The following is a 13,379-nucleotide window of genomic DNA, read 5'->3' on the forward strand; positions in this document are numbered from 1 at the left end:
TTCATTGTATAATGTTTCGAGTAATCAACTATTTACTTGAATTAAGCACTAGTAATACTATGTTATGAACATGCATACTATGACTCTCTATGGTTATTCCTTTGTGAACAGATCGACTGTACATTATTCAAATTATGCTCATTTCATAATTCCAAATTCTTGTCACTGTCTAAAATGTATTGGAATTCTAATCTTACATGTGTTGATTTTTCTGTGATGTCGAGGCTTCAAAGTCATAGAGACTGAGCCAATAATATTATAGAATATTCCATTGGAACTTTGTTACTAAAAACAATTCCAAGGTAATGGAGGTTCTAATTCAAGGTACGCTCCTTCAATACTTTTCTTGCGTTAAAGTTTCCAATTCAAATATAGACTCAATAATCAACTCCATTTATGGAAAAAATTTCCATATTCCCATAAAGCCATCAATTTTGACCAAGAATCATCTTAATGTAAAACATAACACTATGGCCTTACCAAAAAAATATCATTCTTCCAACTGTCTATAGTAACCAATATTCAGTATTTTGGGTTTTATGTATTATATCATCCCTATGGTGCACATACAACCCTAATGCTTTGGATCTAAGTTTTCTCTAGTGATACATGCAAATTTCATTTTCCAAAGCATGAAGCCTAAACTAGCATACTACTTGATATATGAATCATAAAAACTAGTTGGAAGATTACCTTTTGTTGTAGCTTGTTGTATTTGGCCTTTAAGAACTTAGTACATCAAGTGTGATGCCTCAATGGTTCACAAAACACCACCAACAATTGGAAAACTTGAGAGAGAAAGGTTATGAGGCACTCAAAATCAGCTATAGTATCTCTAAGATCACTAGTGTATATCATTTTAGGCCAAGGGGTTATATATATATATATATATATATATATATATATATATATATATATATATATATATATATAGTGTAGAATCCAAGAATCATATGTAACCCTAATTCTTACACTTATGCTTATGATCCATAATCCATATGGACTAACTCTGCATGGACTCTTACATAAATTTAGCCCATCATGGATCAATAGCCCAAACCATATGTATCACTGATTTACATAATCAATCCTCGTTAATTTAATTAGTCTCTTTTGATCACTAAATTAATTCCAAATTAATTCTTGAACAATACTAATTAAATAATATGATTTCACAATTAATATATTATACTTATATTATATTAATAAAATCACAAATAACCTCTTTCTCAAATATCCATCCTATCAGGTTATTCTGGTGAATGCAACCTAAAATGGACCATGCTAATCTCAGGTCAAGTACATACCAATTATAGTTATGGGCTTAGACACCTAATCCAACAGTCTCCTACTTGGATAAGTCCAATAACTATAACTGCAAGTACGAATTAAACTTGACTAGCAATCATAGCTCTTAAAAGCCGCTGTCGAACTCTGACCTAGTCAATGACATGTATGCTAGATAAGGGATCATATATTCCTCAATTCTAGATTTTGTATGGACTAAGACATGGATTATAATCATTGTCTCTATCCATTTATTGTTTCCCTATTTCCGATATATGACGACTGACTAACTGAACAAATCAAATCAGTCCAGGCTTGACCAAACGCTTTGGGTTGTCATCATTAAATCATTGAGGGGCCCACTGATATCGCTTTTATCCCTCTAAGGGTAAAAGGAACATATAAAATTTGACTCATATGCTTTCTCTATTTACTCATCAAATCACACACAATAATATGTTTTATAACACCAAGTTACTGGTGCGTTTACATATTATCAATGTGCAACTGACTTGTAAACTGCAACTATATGTCTTCATTTCATGAATATAAGATATTATCGTCTCACTAATCACGCGTGATAAATCCATGAAGTGATTAGAAGATTAATGATAGTTAGTTGGTTTGTTAATTTGATAGTTTGGTTATATATAGATAAATTCATAATCGGTAGTTTTATTATCATTTGGGAATTTTTAGTTTGGTTTAAGTTAATAGGTTAACTTACAAGTTTAGTTGTTATTTACTATGTAGTTGGAGAATCTTCGATCAATGTCCAACGATCCGGAGTCTAATGTGGAACATATATGTGGGAACGAGGGTGGTGGTGATGATGACACGTTGTATTAGTTTTATCTTTTAATAGAGGTTGTCTCCTGATCTCGATCCCGAACCGGATCCTGCCCTGAGACGTCTCGTAATCGCCATACAAAAAATACTCCACAAGATATTAGGCATTCCTCATAATAACCCCAAGAACTAGCTCACAACAAAAGCCTAGGGGTTGTGACTTCCTTGATACACGTATGGGTCCTGTGCTTTCAGTAGTATAGGCCCATACTACCTTCCACACCTACACATATTTGTATTAAGTATCAACACAACACCCTAACAATAGCATACACATAACGAACACTCGATCCCCACTCCTAAAGGAGCACCACTATCCCATAACCGACCTATCGGTCTCACGCAACTCTCCCATCCATGAAACTTCCACCAACCCTGCAGCACTAGTGTATGCTAGTCATACATAACGCTGGACCTTATAGACTTTCGAATATCCAATCCTACCCTAAACTCCCAAACATACAAGAACAGAACATAAGGCCAAATCAAACATTCTCAGGCTATAAGATCTTAATTATGTATAACCATGATGCATACACTAAATAACTACAGTGATGATGTCAATTTCATACAAAGGAAACCCTAGGCTAGCAGGCATCATATAATTAGGCGATTCTATCATGCAATTCCTGAAGATCCCTAGCCTAGTACTAGCATGTTGTTCTAACATATCACATAATCAAATAACTCGTATGGTATTTTAGGGTTTACTTACTGGCTCTGGCTGATCGTACCCTTTGCATCCTCCTTTACTTATTTTGAAAAACCTTTTGAAAACCATTTTGAAAATCCCTCTTTGATTTGAGACTAGATTCACACGAATGTTCCTCCAATTCACTCAAACCAAGGCTCTGATACCAACTTGTAACGACCATAAAATTTGAGCCAAATTAAAACATTTTAATTCATTCAAAACCATAAAGTTCATACATCTTGTTTTCAAAATAGTTTAAACATCAGAGTATTCCCCAGAACCATATCACATAAATCATACAACATGAGGAGCGGTACAATCACACCTTAGCCTTCCCATGATCTCCTGAAGTACCTGAAACAAAACACTGAATTGTAAGCCCGAAAGCTTAGTGAGTTACCCCTAAAATACTAACCACACAAAAACATACTCATAACATAGCACAAATAGAACAGTCGTGTACGTTGGGTCCACTGTGTGACTGGTCTGCCCGCACTGTGCCTTCAGTCAACCTGGTCCACTCTCCGGGCCTCGGCACGTCTGGTCCGCCCTCTTGGGGCCTTCAGCCTATCTGGACCGCTCGTTGGGCCTTCGGAATATCCGTTCCGCCCTGGGTATGTTGGCCTACAACACAAAGCAGGACCCGTCTCAACCCAACCCCCGTCAAACAACCATGTGCATATAAAACAATTAATCACATAACAAAGCCTTAACCAGACAAACAGTCTACCAGATCACATAGCATATCAACATCCTAACTAGGATTTCGAGCTAACCGGTCACTAGCATAACATTACCCTATATACCGGTTTGTGCTTTATATAGGGCATAACCCTCGGGATTAGGGCTTTCTCCCTTCAGCACCAACTCGTCGAGTACAAGCCGCCGAATCGGCGAGTGGGCCACTTAAACCCGCGATAAATCCCGCTCCGACTCGGCGAGTAAGCATGCCTACTCGTCGAGTCCCTTTCCTTAATTTACAATTTAAGCCCTTCAACAACACCTCTGGAATTTGGGGTGTTACACTGAAACTGGCAGGGAAGCTACAACTCAGAAAAGGCGAAAGAGGAGATCAAGATTAATCCTCATTAAGAAGAAGAGAAGAAGGAGAACAAACTGGTAGGAGACTCCGAATATGACTGTAACTTCTGCCATGACAAAAACCACTTTGCTAAAGATTGCATGTTAAGAAAGCTATCGGAGAAGGAGGGTGAAGATGATGAAGCATAACATATGCGCAAGCTGGAGGAGATAAAGAAGAAGAAAGCCTCTAACAATTCTATGAATGCTTTGATTATGCAGGAGAACATTGTTGATGATGAGTTCGGTGGCGTAGAGGTCTGTTCTACAGACCCTGAAGATGAAGAACTACGTAAACCCACGCATGGCAGGGCATTTGTGGCGAAAGAAGATAGTACTGAGTTTGTTAGGAGATGCTTGATGGTGATAGCTGGAGTGTCACAAATGAGGGGCTACACAACCGAAGGCGAGTATGATGAGGCAAATCAGAAGGAAGATAAGTGTTTTGCTACCAAACCTGTGAGCGAAAGGATCAACGACTGCGATCAGTTGATCAAGAATGTACAATCCATTCTAGAATCACTTAAAATACGTGTAACAAACAATGAAAAGGAATTAAACGAATTGAAATTCAAATTTTCATAGTTTAAGTGGAAGTCTAATGCAAACACGCCTCACAAATGCTAACCTAACAGGCCAAATTTTGTGCCAAAATTTTATAAAATATTATTTAATACACTATCGTCAATTTTTTGAAAAAATATTTTGGCACGTTTTAAATTGATTTAATTGAAAAAAAAAATCAAAGTTTATTTTCATCCATTTATGTATCATATTCTTTGATTCATATTTAAAATGTTTAGGTATAATTTTGTGACTAAAATTGTTAGTTTTTATCAAATATATACGTTAATTTGTATAATTTTTATTTTTATTTTTTACACAATAATATATAAAAGTTGATTTAGATTTAATTATTAATTAAAACTAAATATATAAACGTTAATTTGTGTCATTTTTATTTTTATTTTTTATATAATAATACATAATAGTTGATCTAGATTTATTAATTATTTATAACAAAGTAATTAAAATATTAAAAAATCACTTTGTAGTTTAAAAAAATCAGTTTATTTATATTTTAATTTATTTTAGTAGCATGCAGATGTTAAAAAAAATAGACTTATTTTTTCAGACTGCATACGTTTGGTCCACCTATTCTAATACAGAGGTCTACAGATATGGTCCGCAGACTGTAGACTGCCTACGTTAAAAAAAAAAAAAAAGAAACAAATGACACTTAAATATACAATGTCAACAACACAACTTTAAAAACAAATATATTAACACTGTAACGTTTTATTGCATGTCTTTTTGGAGTAAACCATCCAATAACAAAAAATAAATAAATAAATAAATAAAATAAAATAAAATAAAATCATAATAAAAGGGAATCAAAAAATTCAAACAATTAAATTATAGAAGATTGATTTTGAAAATAAATAATTAATTAATTAAAAAAATGCTGTTCATGCTCAAAACTAAATAAAAAAACTCTAGGTCGATTTAGCGAAACAATGTGTCGTTTGAAATTATTTAAAAAAAAAAAAAAGAATTGTTTTTTTGTTGTTTGAAAAATTAGGGTTAAACACCCCCACCCCCACCCCCATAATAATAATAATAATAAATGATGTGTACGTTTATCTAAGAAGTTATCGCGATCGAATTTCAGTATCTGTTGCAAGCCGCTATTTGAAATCGTAGTTATCACGGTGATATAACGGTGTTTTAATATTATGTATAATTTATATTATATATTTATAAAAAGTTATATATTAGAGTCTTAATAGTGTATAGAATTAATATCATAAAAAGTCATATAAAACATAACATAAACCATATCTATCATACTTATAAAGCTTGCATTTTTCCTTGATTGTCATGCATTTGAAACCCCCCACAATAATTTACTAAAACCTCATGCATTTAAAACCCCCAACACCTTTTCACCTTCTTAATAATTAATCACACATAATCAATGGTAATTCATATGAGATAATAATTTGCTAAAACCTCATGCATTTGTATGATATTAGAACATGTTTGAGTTTTTGGGTTTTAGACTTTAGTAAATAGGTAATCCGTTTGATACGTTGGATTTGAAGCTATCTTATTCGAATTACCCAAAACAAGAGATAATTAATAATATATGTTCATGCATGTTTTGTACAAGTCCCAATCAAAATACAATATATCATGATCATACAATTAAGTGTCTTTTATTTCATTTTTGGCTTTATAACAAAAGTTTGTTTACGTGGCGAATAAAGAAAACTTGAAGATGAATATTTAGGTTGGATGTTTATATAAGATTTGTTTTAAATATATAATATAGATATAAACACACAAATGTGTATCAAATACAGTCCATCACAAATTTAATGTTATAAACTACAATAAAACTCAAAGTGGTTTTCCAAATATAATGTTTATACAATAATATAATATATTAGAAGAATATCATATATTAGACGAATCCCGCATATTGTGCAGAAATTTAGTTGCATAGATAATATATTATTATTATTATATTTTATTTAAAATATGTTAGGGTCATTTGCTTATTACATTGTTGTATTAGGCACTATAGTCTTATATTTTAAACGACTCTTACAAAAATGATATCTGTAATTTGAATATAACATAATATCTTATGATGTTTATTTAATGATATTATCTTTGATTAAGCATTTTTTAATTGAAATCAACTTTATTATAGTTAAAAATTTTGACTCCGTTTTTTCTTTTTATTAGTTCTAGAATATGATTTTTTATATTAACTTAAAATATGTCACTATTTTAAAATAGATTGAGAATGAGATTTTTTATATTTACTTTAAATACGGCACCATTTTCTATTCAATAGTAAAACTAACAAAAGTCGTTAAATATGTATTTTAATGAGCTTCAACATAAATATACGACCACAAATGAGAATTCATATCTAATCAATCATCAACTAATTACATTAGATACTAATGTGTACATAAAAATTACATTTAAAATTTTAAACTAATAGTTAAAAAAATTTATTATTTATTATGATAAAAAATCTGTAAATCAAAAAATATACATGTTATTTAATTGCATACAAGTTTTATGTATGACTTATTCACAATACATTAAACCATATATAACCATATTAAACTACATAGTTATCCCACTACACAACGCACGGACATTCACCTAGTATAAGTTTATAATATGGAAACTAAAAAGTATCAAAATATTATCGCACCTCAAGCCGTTAGTAGTTTCTAAGTATAAAAAGAGACAAGAAATAGAAGTTTTCATTCGTTGCTTTGTAGTTTATAATTAGTTCTTCATTATTTGGAATGATTAAAACAAAAAGTGTAGTGGACGAATTAAAAAAACAAATACAGATTTAATACTGAAATAGACCACAATCGGTTTTTTCTTGGTCAAATTAGCTCAATGTATACGAAATTGTAAAAACGGATGTAGGATCACTATAGCGCTAATGGCGTTCGCGGTAAATGGCAATCAATAGCATCAATAACAGCGCCACCGTTAATAATAAAAGCTATTTCAAATAGTGGTTCAGTACCACCAAAAAACATTATAGCACTCTTATAGCACGCTATGATAGCATAGATTTTTATACACATAAAATTTTCACATGTTTTACAAAACAATACACCATCAAGAGACCAAAACTCGATTTCTAATGCTAATAATTACGAACAAATTGTTCTGATACCACTTTTAAATCACAGTGTTTGTTTACAATAACATAAAGTGAATAATTGGTTAAAGAAAATAAAGATCAAACACTATGATCCAAACAACTAATTTAACCTACAAGAACTATTTTAAGGTCACCTAGTTATGGAAGCTAATGGAGATAGGGGTCTAAAGCATCACCTAACACAGAGTAACGCACCCATAAACAAATAACCAAGCAAGTATAACTTCTAATGAAACCCCGATCATAACCAACCAACACCAAACTTATTACAAAAATATATGTTGGTTATGACCATGATTATCAATATCATGATCTTGATGGTAGATCATACGATCTTATAATCATAAGCGTGAAAAACGAGTCATGTCGTATACGGTTCAAATATGGGTTGAGGTAGTTGCAAGTAATATTGTAGGATCGTAGAATCGGGATATGATCCAATCACATAGTCCTTTGATTTTTTTTAATATTTAAATAATTAGAAAAAATAAAAATAAAATAAACAAATTGAAAATTTGAATTTACCATTTTAGGATGTTTGCTCTATCCATTTAACCTTTACTTTTTAATATTGTGATTGATATTTTGTAGTTTTTATAACTTTATATCAGAAAACAAAAAATAGAACGGTGTAGATATTTTTCATTTTTTATACTTATAAGTTGAAATTATGTTTTTATTGTGGAATTTCAGGATCCGATCAATGGTATTGTAAACCTAGAGATGATCATACATAAAATCTTGATTTTAACAATCTTGGTGGACTCCTTACATTGTAGTTAAGTAATGTATTAATTATTGTTCTAAAAAAATTCTTGAAAAAATATCATTGGCTCTGATCATAAGGACTCCTTACATTGATCAGATCATAATGAAAATTTTTAGAACAATTAGTTAAATAGCCTCAACAGCGATTATAACGAAGAGAAGGCTGCATAAGGATATGACATGCCAAATAATCCAATCTACTTTACGTCCTTCGAACTGATTAGAATTCCAAGTACAAGAACGCAAAAGAATAGCCTCAAATAAGGAGATCGTCGATTTGTTACTTTGGTTTATTTCGTGGAATAAATATACTACTATGGGTAATAAAATGTAGTCATACTATATATATGCATCATCATTAAAAAGCTGTAGTCATAATATATATATGCATCATCATTAAAAAGCTGTTACTCGATTTATTAATACCCCTATGAGTACGTGTGAATATCTTTCCGAGGTTTTGCTTGCTTTAACTTAAGGAAATCATTTTGAAAAAATTGTACCAATTTAATAGAAAGATAACTACCCTGGAAAAGGCCCTCCAAATTCCAGTAACACAACAACAAACATAAAGTGGAAAGCACAATTGCAGAACACTTTACCACATCAAGAAAAGCTAAAACAAACAACACACAAACCACCCACGGAAAAAAGTACGTAATTCCAAAATCACTCATCTTAGATGAAGTTTCTCCGATCTTGTTGTCCATAAAAAATAATATATCTTCTCCTATCTATCTTCAAACCTTTAAGTGCTAGAATCCGCGGTAGTTTCAGTGAACCTAAATTTAGATTTTCAACATCCTGATTTGCATAAATAAAGATTCAACATATTCGTTTCTAGATTAGGGTTTCCAAGCTGAAGCCCATACAACTGATTCATCTTTCCAAGCCAAATAGATTCCAGAGTCTGTTTTGGTATTGGTTTGATCGTGTACAAGAGACCATCCAGTTCGATACCTTCTAAGCAACGCCTTTACATCGTCCACCACGTCATCACTAAACCCTACATTGGAAAAAACCTCCTTCAGCCTCTCACACCATTGGTTACCTTTCTCCCTCCTCTCGCAATCTCCTGAGCCAATATTCTGTTTGTCATCACAAGACAAAACCCTAATGATGCTTCTTGAGCACTCTCTCTCTAACATCAACCTTTCATTGCTCGTGGGTGTAAAGCTATCTTCCAACATCTCAAAGTACAAAGTGTAGTACCTCAAACAATCATCAAAGCACTTCACAAAGTCGCTTCTAGAACTAGTAAAATCGGCTTCTTCTTCTACTATGGTCACCACACGAGGCTTTAAAGAGCTGAATAGCCGAATCACGTCACCTCTTTCTTCTACCTCAACTCTTTTTAAAGCCCCTATACAATTCACCGCTACAGCTTCGTCTTCCTTGACACCTAACTCTTCCTTGGTAAGATTCCCTAGTGGCATATTTGATCCATTGATTACCTTAATCTCGAAAGGAACACCCATCAAACGAGCAAATTTCTCCATTCTTTGAGTGATCTCTTTCATTACTGAACTCACGAGGCTGGCTGTGACAACCACAGTCAACTTTAGGCTAGGAGTTTCATCGCTCCGAGTCGCTAAAGCTTCAAGCAAAGTAGGCCATTGGGTGCAAAGCGTGTTGCTTATATCAATTATATGAAGTTTGGTCTCACCATCAAAAGCCTCCAAAATAGCACCATTAGATGCGACATGGCCGAACGTAGTCCAAGGCGAAACCTCTTGGAACTTAAGTATGAGTTTTCTGGCGGAATCAAAACAGTGGCTCTTGTCGGCGACTGAGACCAACGTCTTGTAGCATCTTTGTCCAGACTCCGTTGCTTTGCAAAAGAGAGCTTGCAAGAAGTAATAAGCGAGTTTCTGATCACAGTCACCATAGGGCGATGATAGCTCGTTTAACATCCATAGAAGGTGGTTGATCTTGGCGGAGTCTTTTTCAGAGATGGCTTGAGCACACTGTCGTAGAAGTCTAGAAGCCCACTTATCGTCGTCTGGACAAGTCTCGCCACCACCAGAGTCTGTGTATGTGTGGATGCTTTGCTCTTTTCTTGTTGTGTGGTGGTTGGTGTAGGGAGAGAGTTGTGTTCTCTCCATTAGAAAAAAAATGTGTATGAATGATGAGTTGTATATCTTGCAGGCTATCAACACTTTTCATTGCAACGACTTGGCCGTCTTCTAGACATACTAGTGCTTCAAACGTTTGGTGGGTGTTTAGAATTATATACTGATTATTTGATTTTTTGTCTATATTTTTAAAGACATTTCGTAAACGGACTTTTGTCCTAATTGATTTTAACGAATCCTTTGAACCAAAAAATCTTGTATTTAAGACTTGTGATTACCCTTATCATTATGTATAAGTTTTTAAATAATTTGTAGGTGCCTATTTGCCGTCGTCAATGGGGCCGATTCCTTTTTAGTTGTTATGCGACAGCATCACTTCAACAAATACAAGCTTTAATTATGCATGTCACATCCTTGATGATATATAATATAGTAGATAATAAATTTAATGCAATCTTGAATTAATTATCTTTTTTTTTAGTATCTGTGAAAAGTCGAATATTAATTACTATATTGTTTTGATGTGTTAAGTTTTTGTTGGTAGTCCGTGGAGTATTAGACGGTAGGGTGCTCAAAAATAAATTAGGAACAAATGTTTAAAGTTCAACTCAATCGTGACTTTTTATATATGATGTTTTTGGGAACATCGCGATTTACCACCAAATGTTTAGCATAAAACCATATATAAATGTCGACAATCAAAAGTGTTGATACTCACAGTTTTTAGGGAAAAAATGGAATTAAAGTTAAAACTTTGTTTTAGTTTATTAGGTTAAAGCTTTAAGGGTTTTTTTTTTTTTTTTTTTTTTTTTTTTTTTTTTTTTTTTTTTTCATAAAAAAAAAAAAACCCTTCAAATTTAAATTGAAATGTTATTGGGAAAATGACTGATATAGGTAATTATGTTTCAAAATTATTCAAAAAATACCATTTAAATTTGATGTGCTCAAAAAACATCATCCAAGTAAAGCATTTGTACAAAAAACACCAACGAAGTATACTCTTTGTTCAAATTTAGCTCTGTGGTAACCGGCAATTACCAGTAAAAAATAGGTAAAGAAAAAAAGAGAAGAGGAAATAACTCAAAGAGGTAACTATGTTTCAAAATCGTTCAAAAAACACCATCCGAGTTTGGTATATTCAAAAAACACCATAAAATAAACTTTTTGTATAAAAAACACCAACAAACTATATGTTTTGTTCAAATATTACCCACCGGTAATTGACTCTTACATGTTAAATCATGAGTTGGCTTAACTATTATGACATGACATAAAAATTATTGATAAAACAATAAATGATATATTCCTCCTTTAAAACTTGATTTAGGGTTTTTTCATGAACGAATGGCTTCTTCTTCTCCTATGATTGCTCTTCCTCTTCTAAAGTGATGATCTCGAACTCAAGTCCAAAACCCTAATTCTTGACTTAAGGCAAAAATGGCCCCTTTACCTCTGCCTTTATGGGCCTCCCTCCCCTTAAGGCCCAAATCCATAAAAATCCCCAAAAGGCATCCAAGCCTAACTATAAGGCCTTTAATGCCCAATATGGCCCAAGAACCCCAACATGACCTTAAGCCTAAAATGACTTGCTACAATTAGGTGGGCCTGAGGCCTAACTTAAACAATTCCATGCATACGCTCAACGTATGTTGAAGCCTCTATGATTTTGAAGCCAATACGCCCGGTGTACTCCTAGCGTACGCCCAACATACTCAGCTAGGGTTAAGGGTCAAGAACTAATCTTCCGAAGGCCATAAGTTCTTCATTCCAAGTTCGATTTCATCATTCTTTATATCCACAGGAGCTAATTTAGGCATCAAACAACCATATCGAGGGTCTAAAGTATATGTTGGGCGTATGCATGGACTTGTTTAAGTTCGGCCTTAGGTCTATCTGATTGTAGCAGGTCATTTTTTGGGCTTAAGGCCATGTTGGGGGTTCGTGGGTCATATTGGGCCTTAGAGGCCTTAGAGTTGGGCATGGATGCCTTTTGGGGCTTTTTGTGGATTTGGGCCTTAAGGGGAGGGAGGCCCATTAAGGTAGGGGTAAAGGAGCCCTTGTTGCCTTAAGTCAAGAATTAGGGTTTTGGACTTGAGTTCGGGATCATCACTTTAGAAGAAGAAGCGCAATCATAGGAGAAGAAGAAGTCATTCGTTCATGAAAAAACCCTAAATCGAGTTTTAAAGGAGGATTATATATTATTTATTGTTTTGTCAATAATTATTCTGCCAAGTCATAATAGTTAAGCCTTAGCCAAGTCATCATTTAACGTGTAAGAGCTAGTTACCGGTGGGCAATATTTGAACAAAACATATAGTTTGTTGGTGTGCTTAGGACCCATATTAAAAAATATCTTAAACAATAATTAATGTTGTGTACTTATTTTATTATTTAAAATGTTATATTTCCTAATAGTTGTACTTTTCATTATTAACTTTGAGAAAAGAAATTATTTTTACGATTTTAAGTCTTTGTTCACCGTAGACATAAATAGGATTCTCCCCTTCGATAGGAATGCATATCATCTTTTCGTAGCACTAGAGTTCCGCGTGGTTCTTTGACAACCAAATCATGCCAAGAATAATATCAAAGTTGGGCGAGGAGATAGGAATCAGATTAGCAAGAAAATTATAGCCTTCAATTTCTATGACACAAGCCCTATAGATTTTATTAGCAAGTAACCTGCAGTATCTAGATGAAATGGTTGCGCGAGTGTATAGTAAGAAATTTGAAAGGAATGCGCATATTCATGAGACACAAAAGAATCTGAGGCACCAGAATCAAATAAGAGGTGAGCAGGTCTAGAATTGACTAGAAATATACCAGTTACAACATTCGGGTCTTCACGTGCCTCCTCTATGGTAATCTGGAATGCACGACTTTTAACTTTTGACACCTCCTCTGTTTTAGTTGGAGT

The 13,379-nt window shown here is 33.3% G+C and overlaps 1 pseudogene; it reads right to left on the bottom strand.

Moving 5' to 3' along the window:
• Positions 1-8,873: 8,873 nt before the first annotated feature.
• LOC145037487 (protein SHORT-ROOT pseudogene) lies at positions 8,874-10,675 on the bottom strand (annotated as a pseudogene).
• Between the last annotated feature and the right edge of the window lie 2,704 nt (positions 10,676-13,379).

Source organism: Lactuca saligna, chromosome 3 (assembly GCF_052625555.1).
Source record: "Lactuca saligna cultivar CGN05327 chromosome 3, ASM5262555v1, whole genome shotgun sequence".
Taxonomy (NCBI): Eukaryota; Viridiplantae; Streptophyta; class Magnoliopsida; order Asterales; family Asteraceae; genus Lactuca; species Lactuca saligna.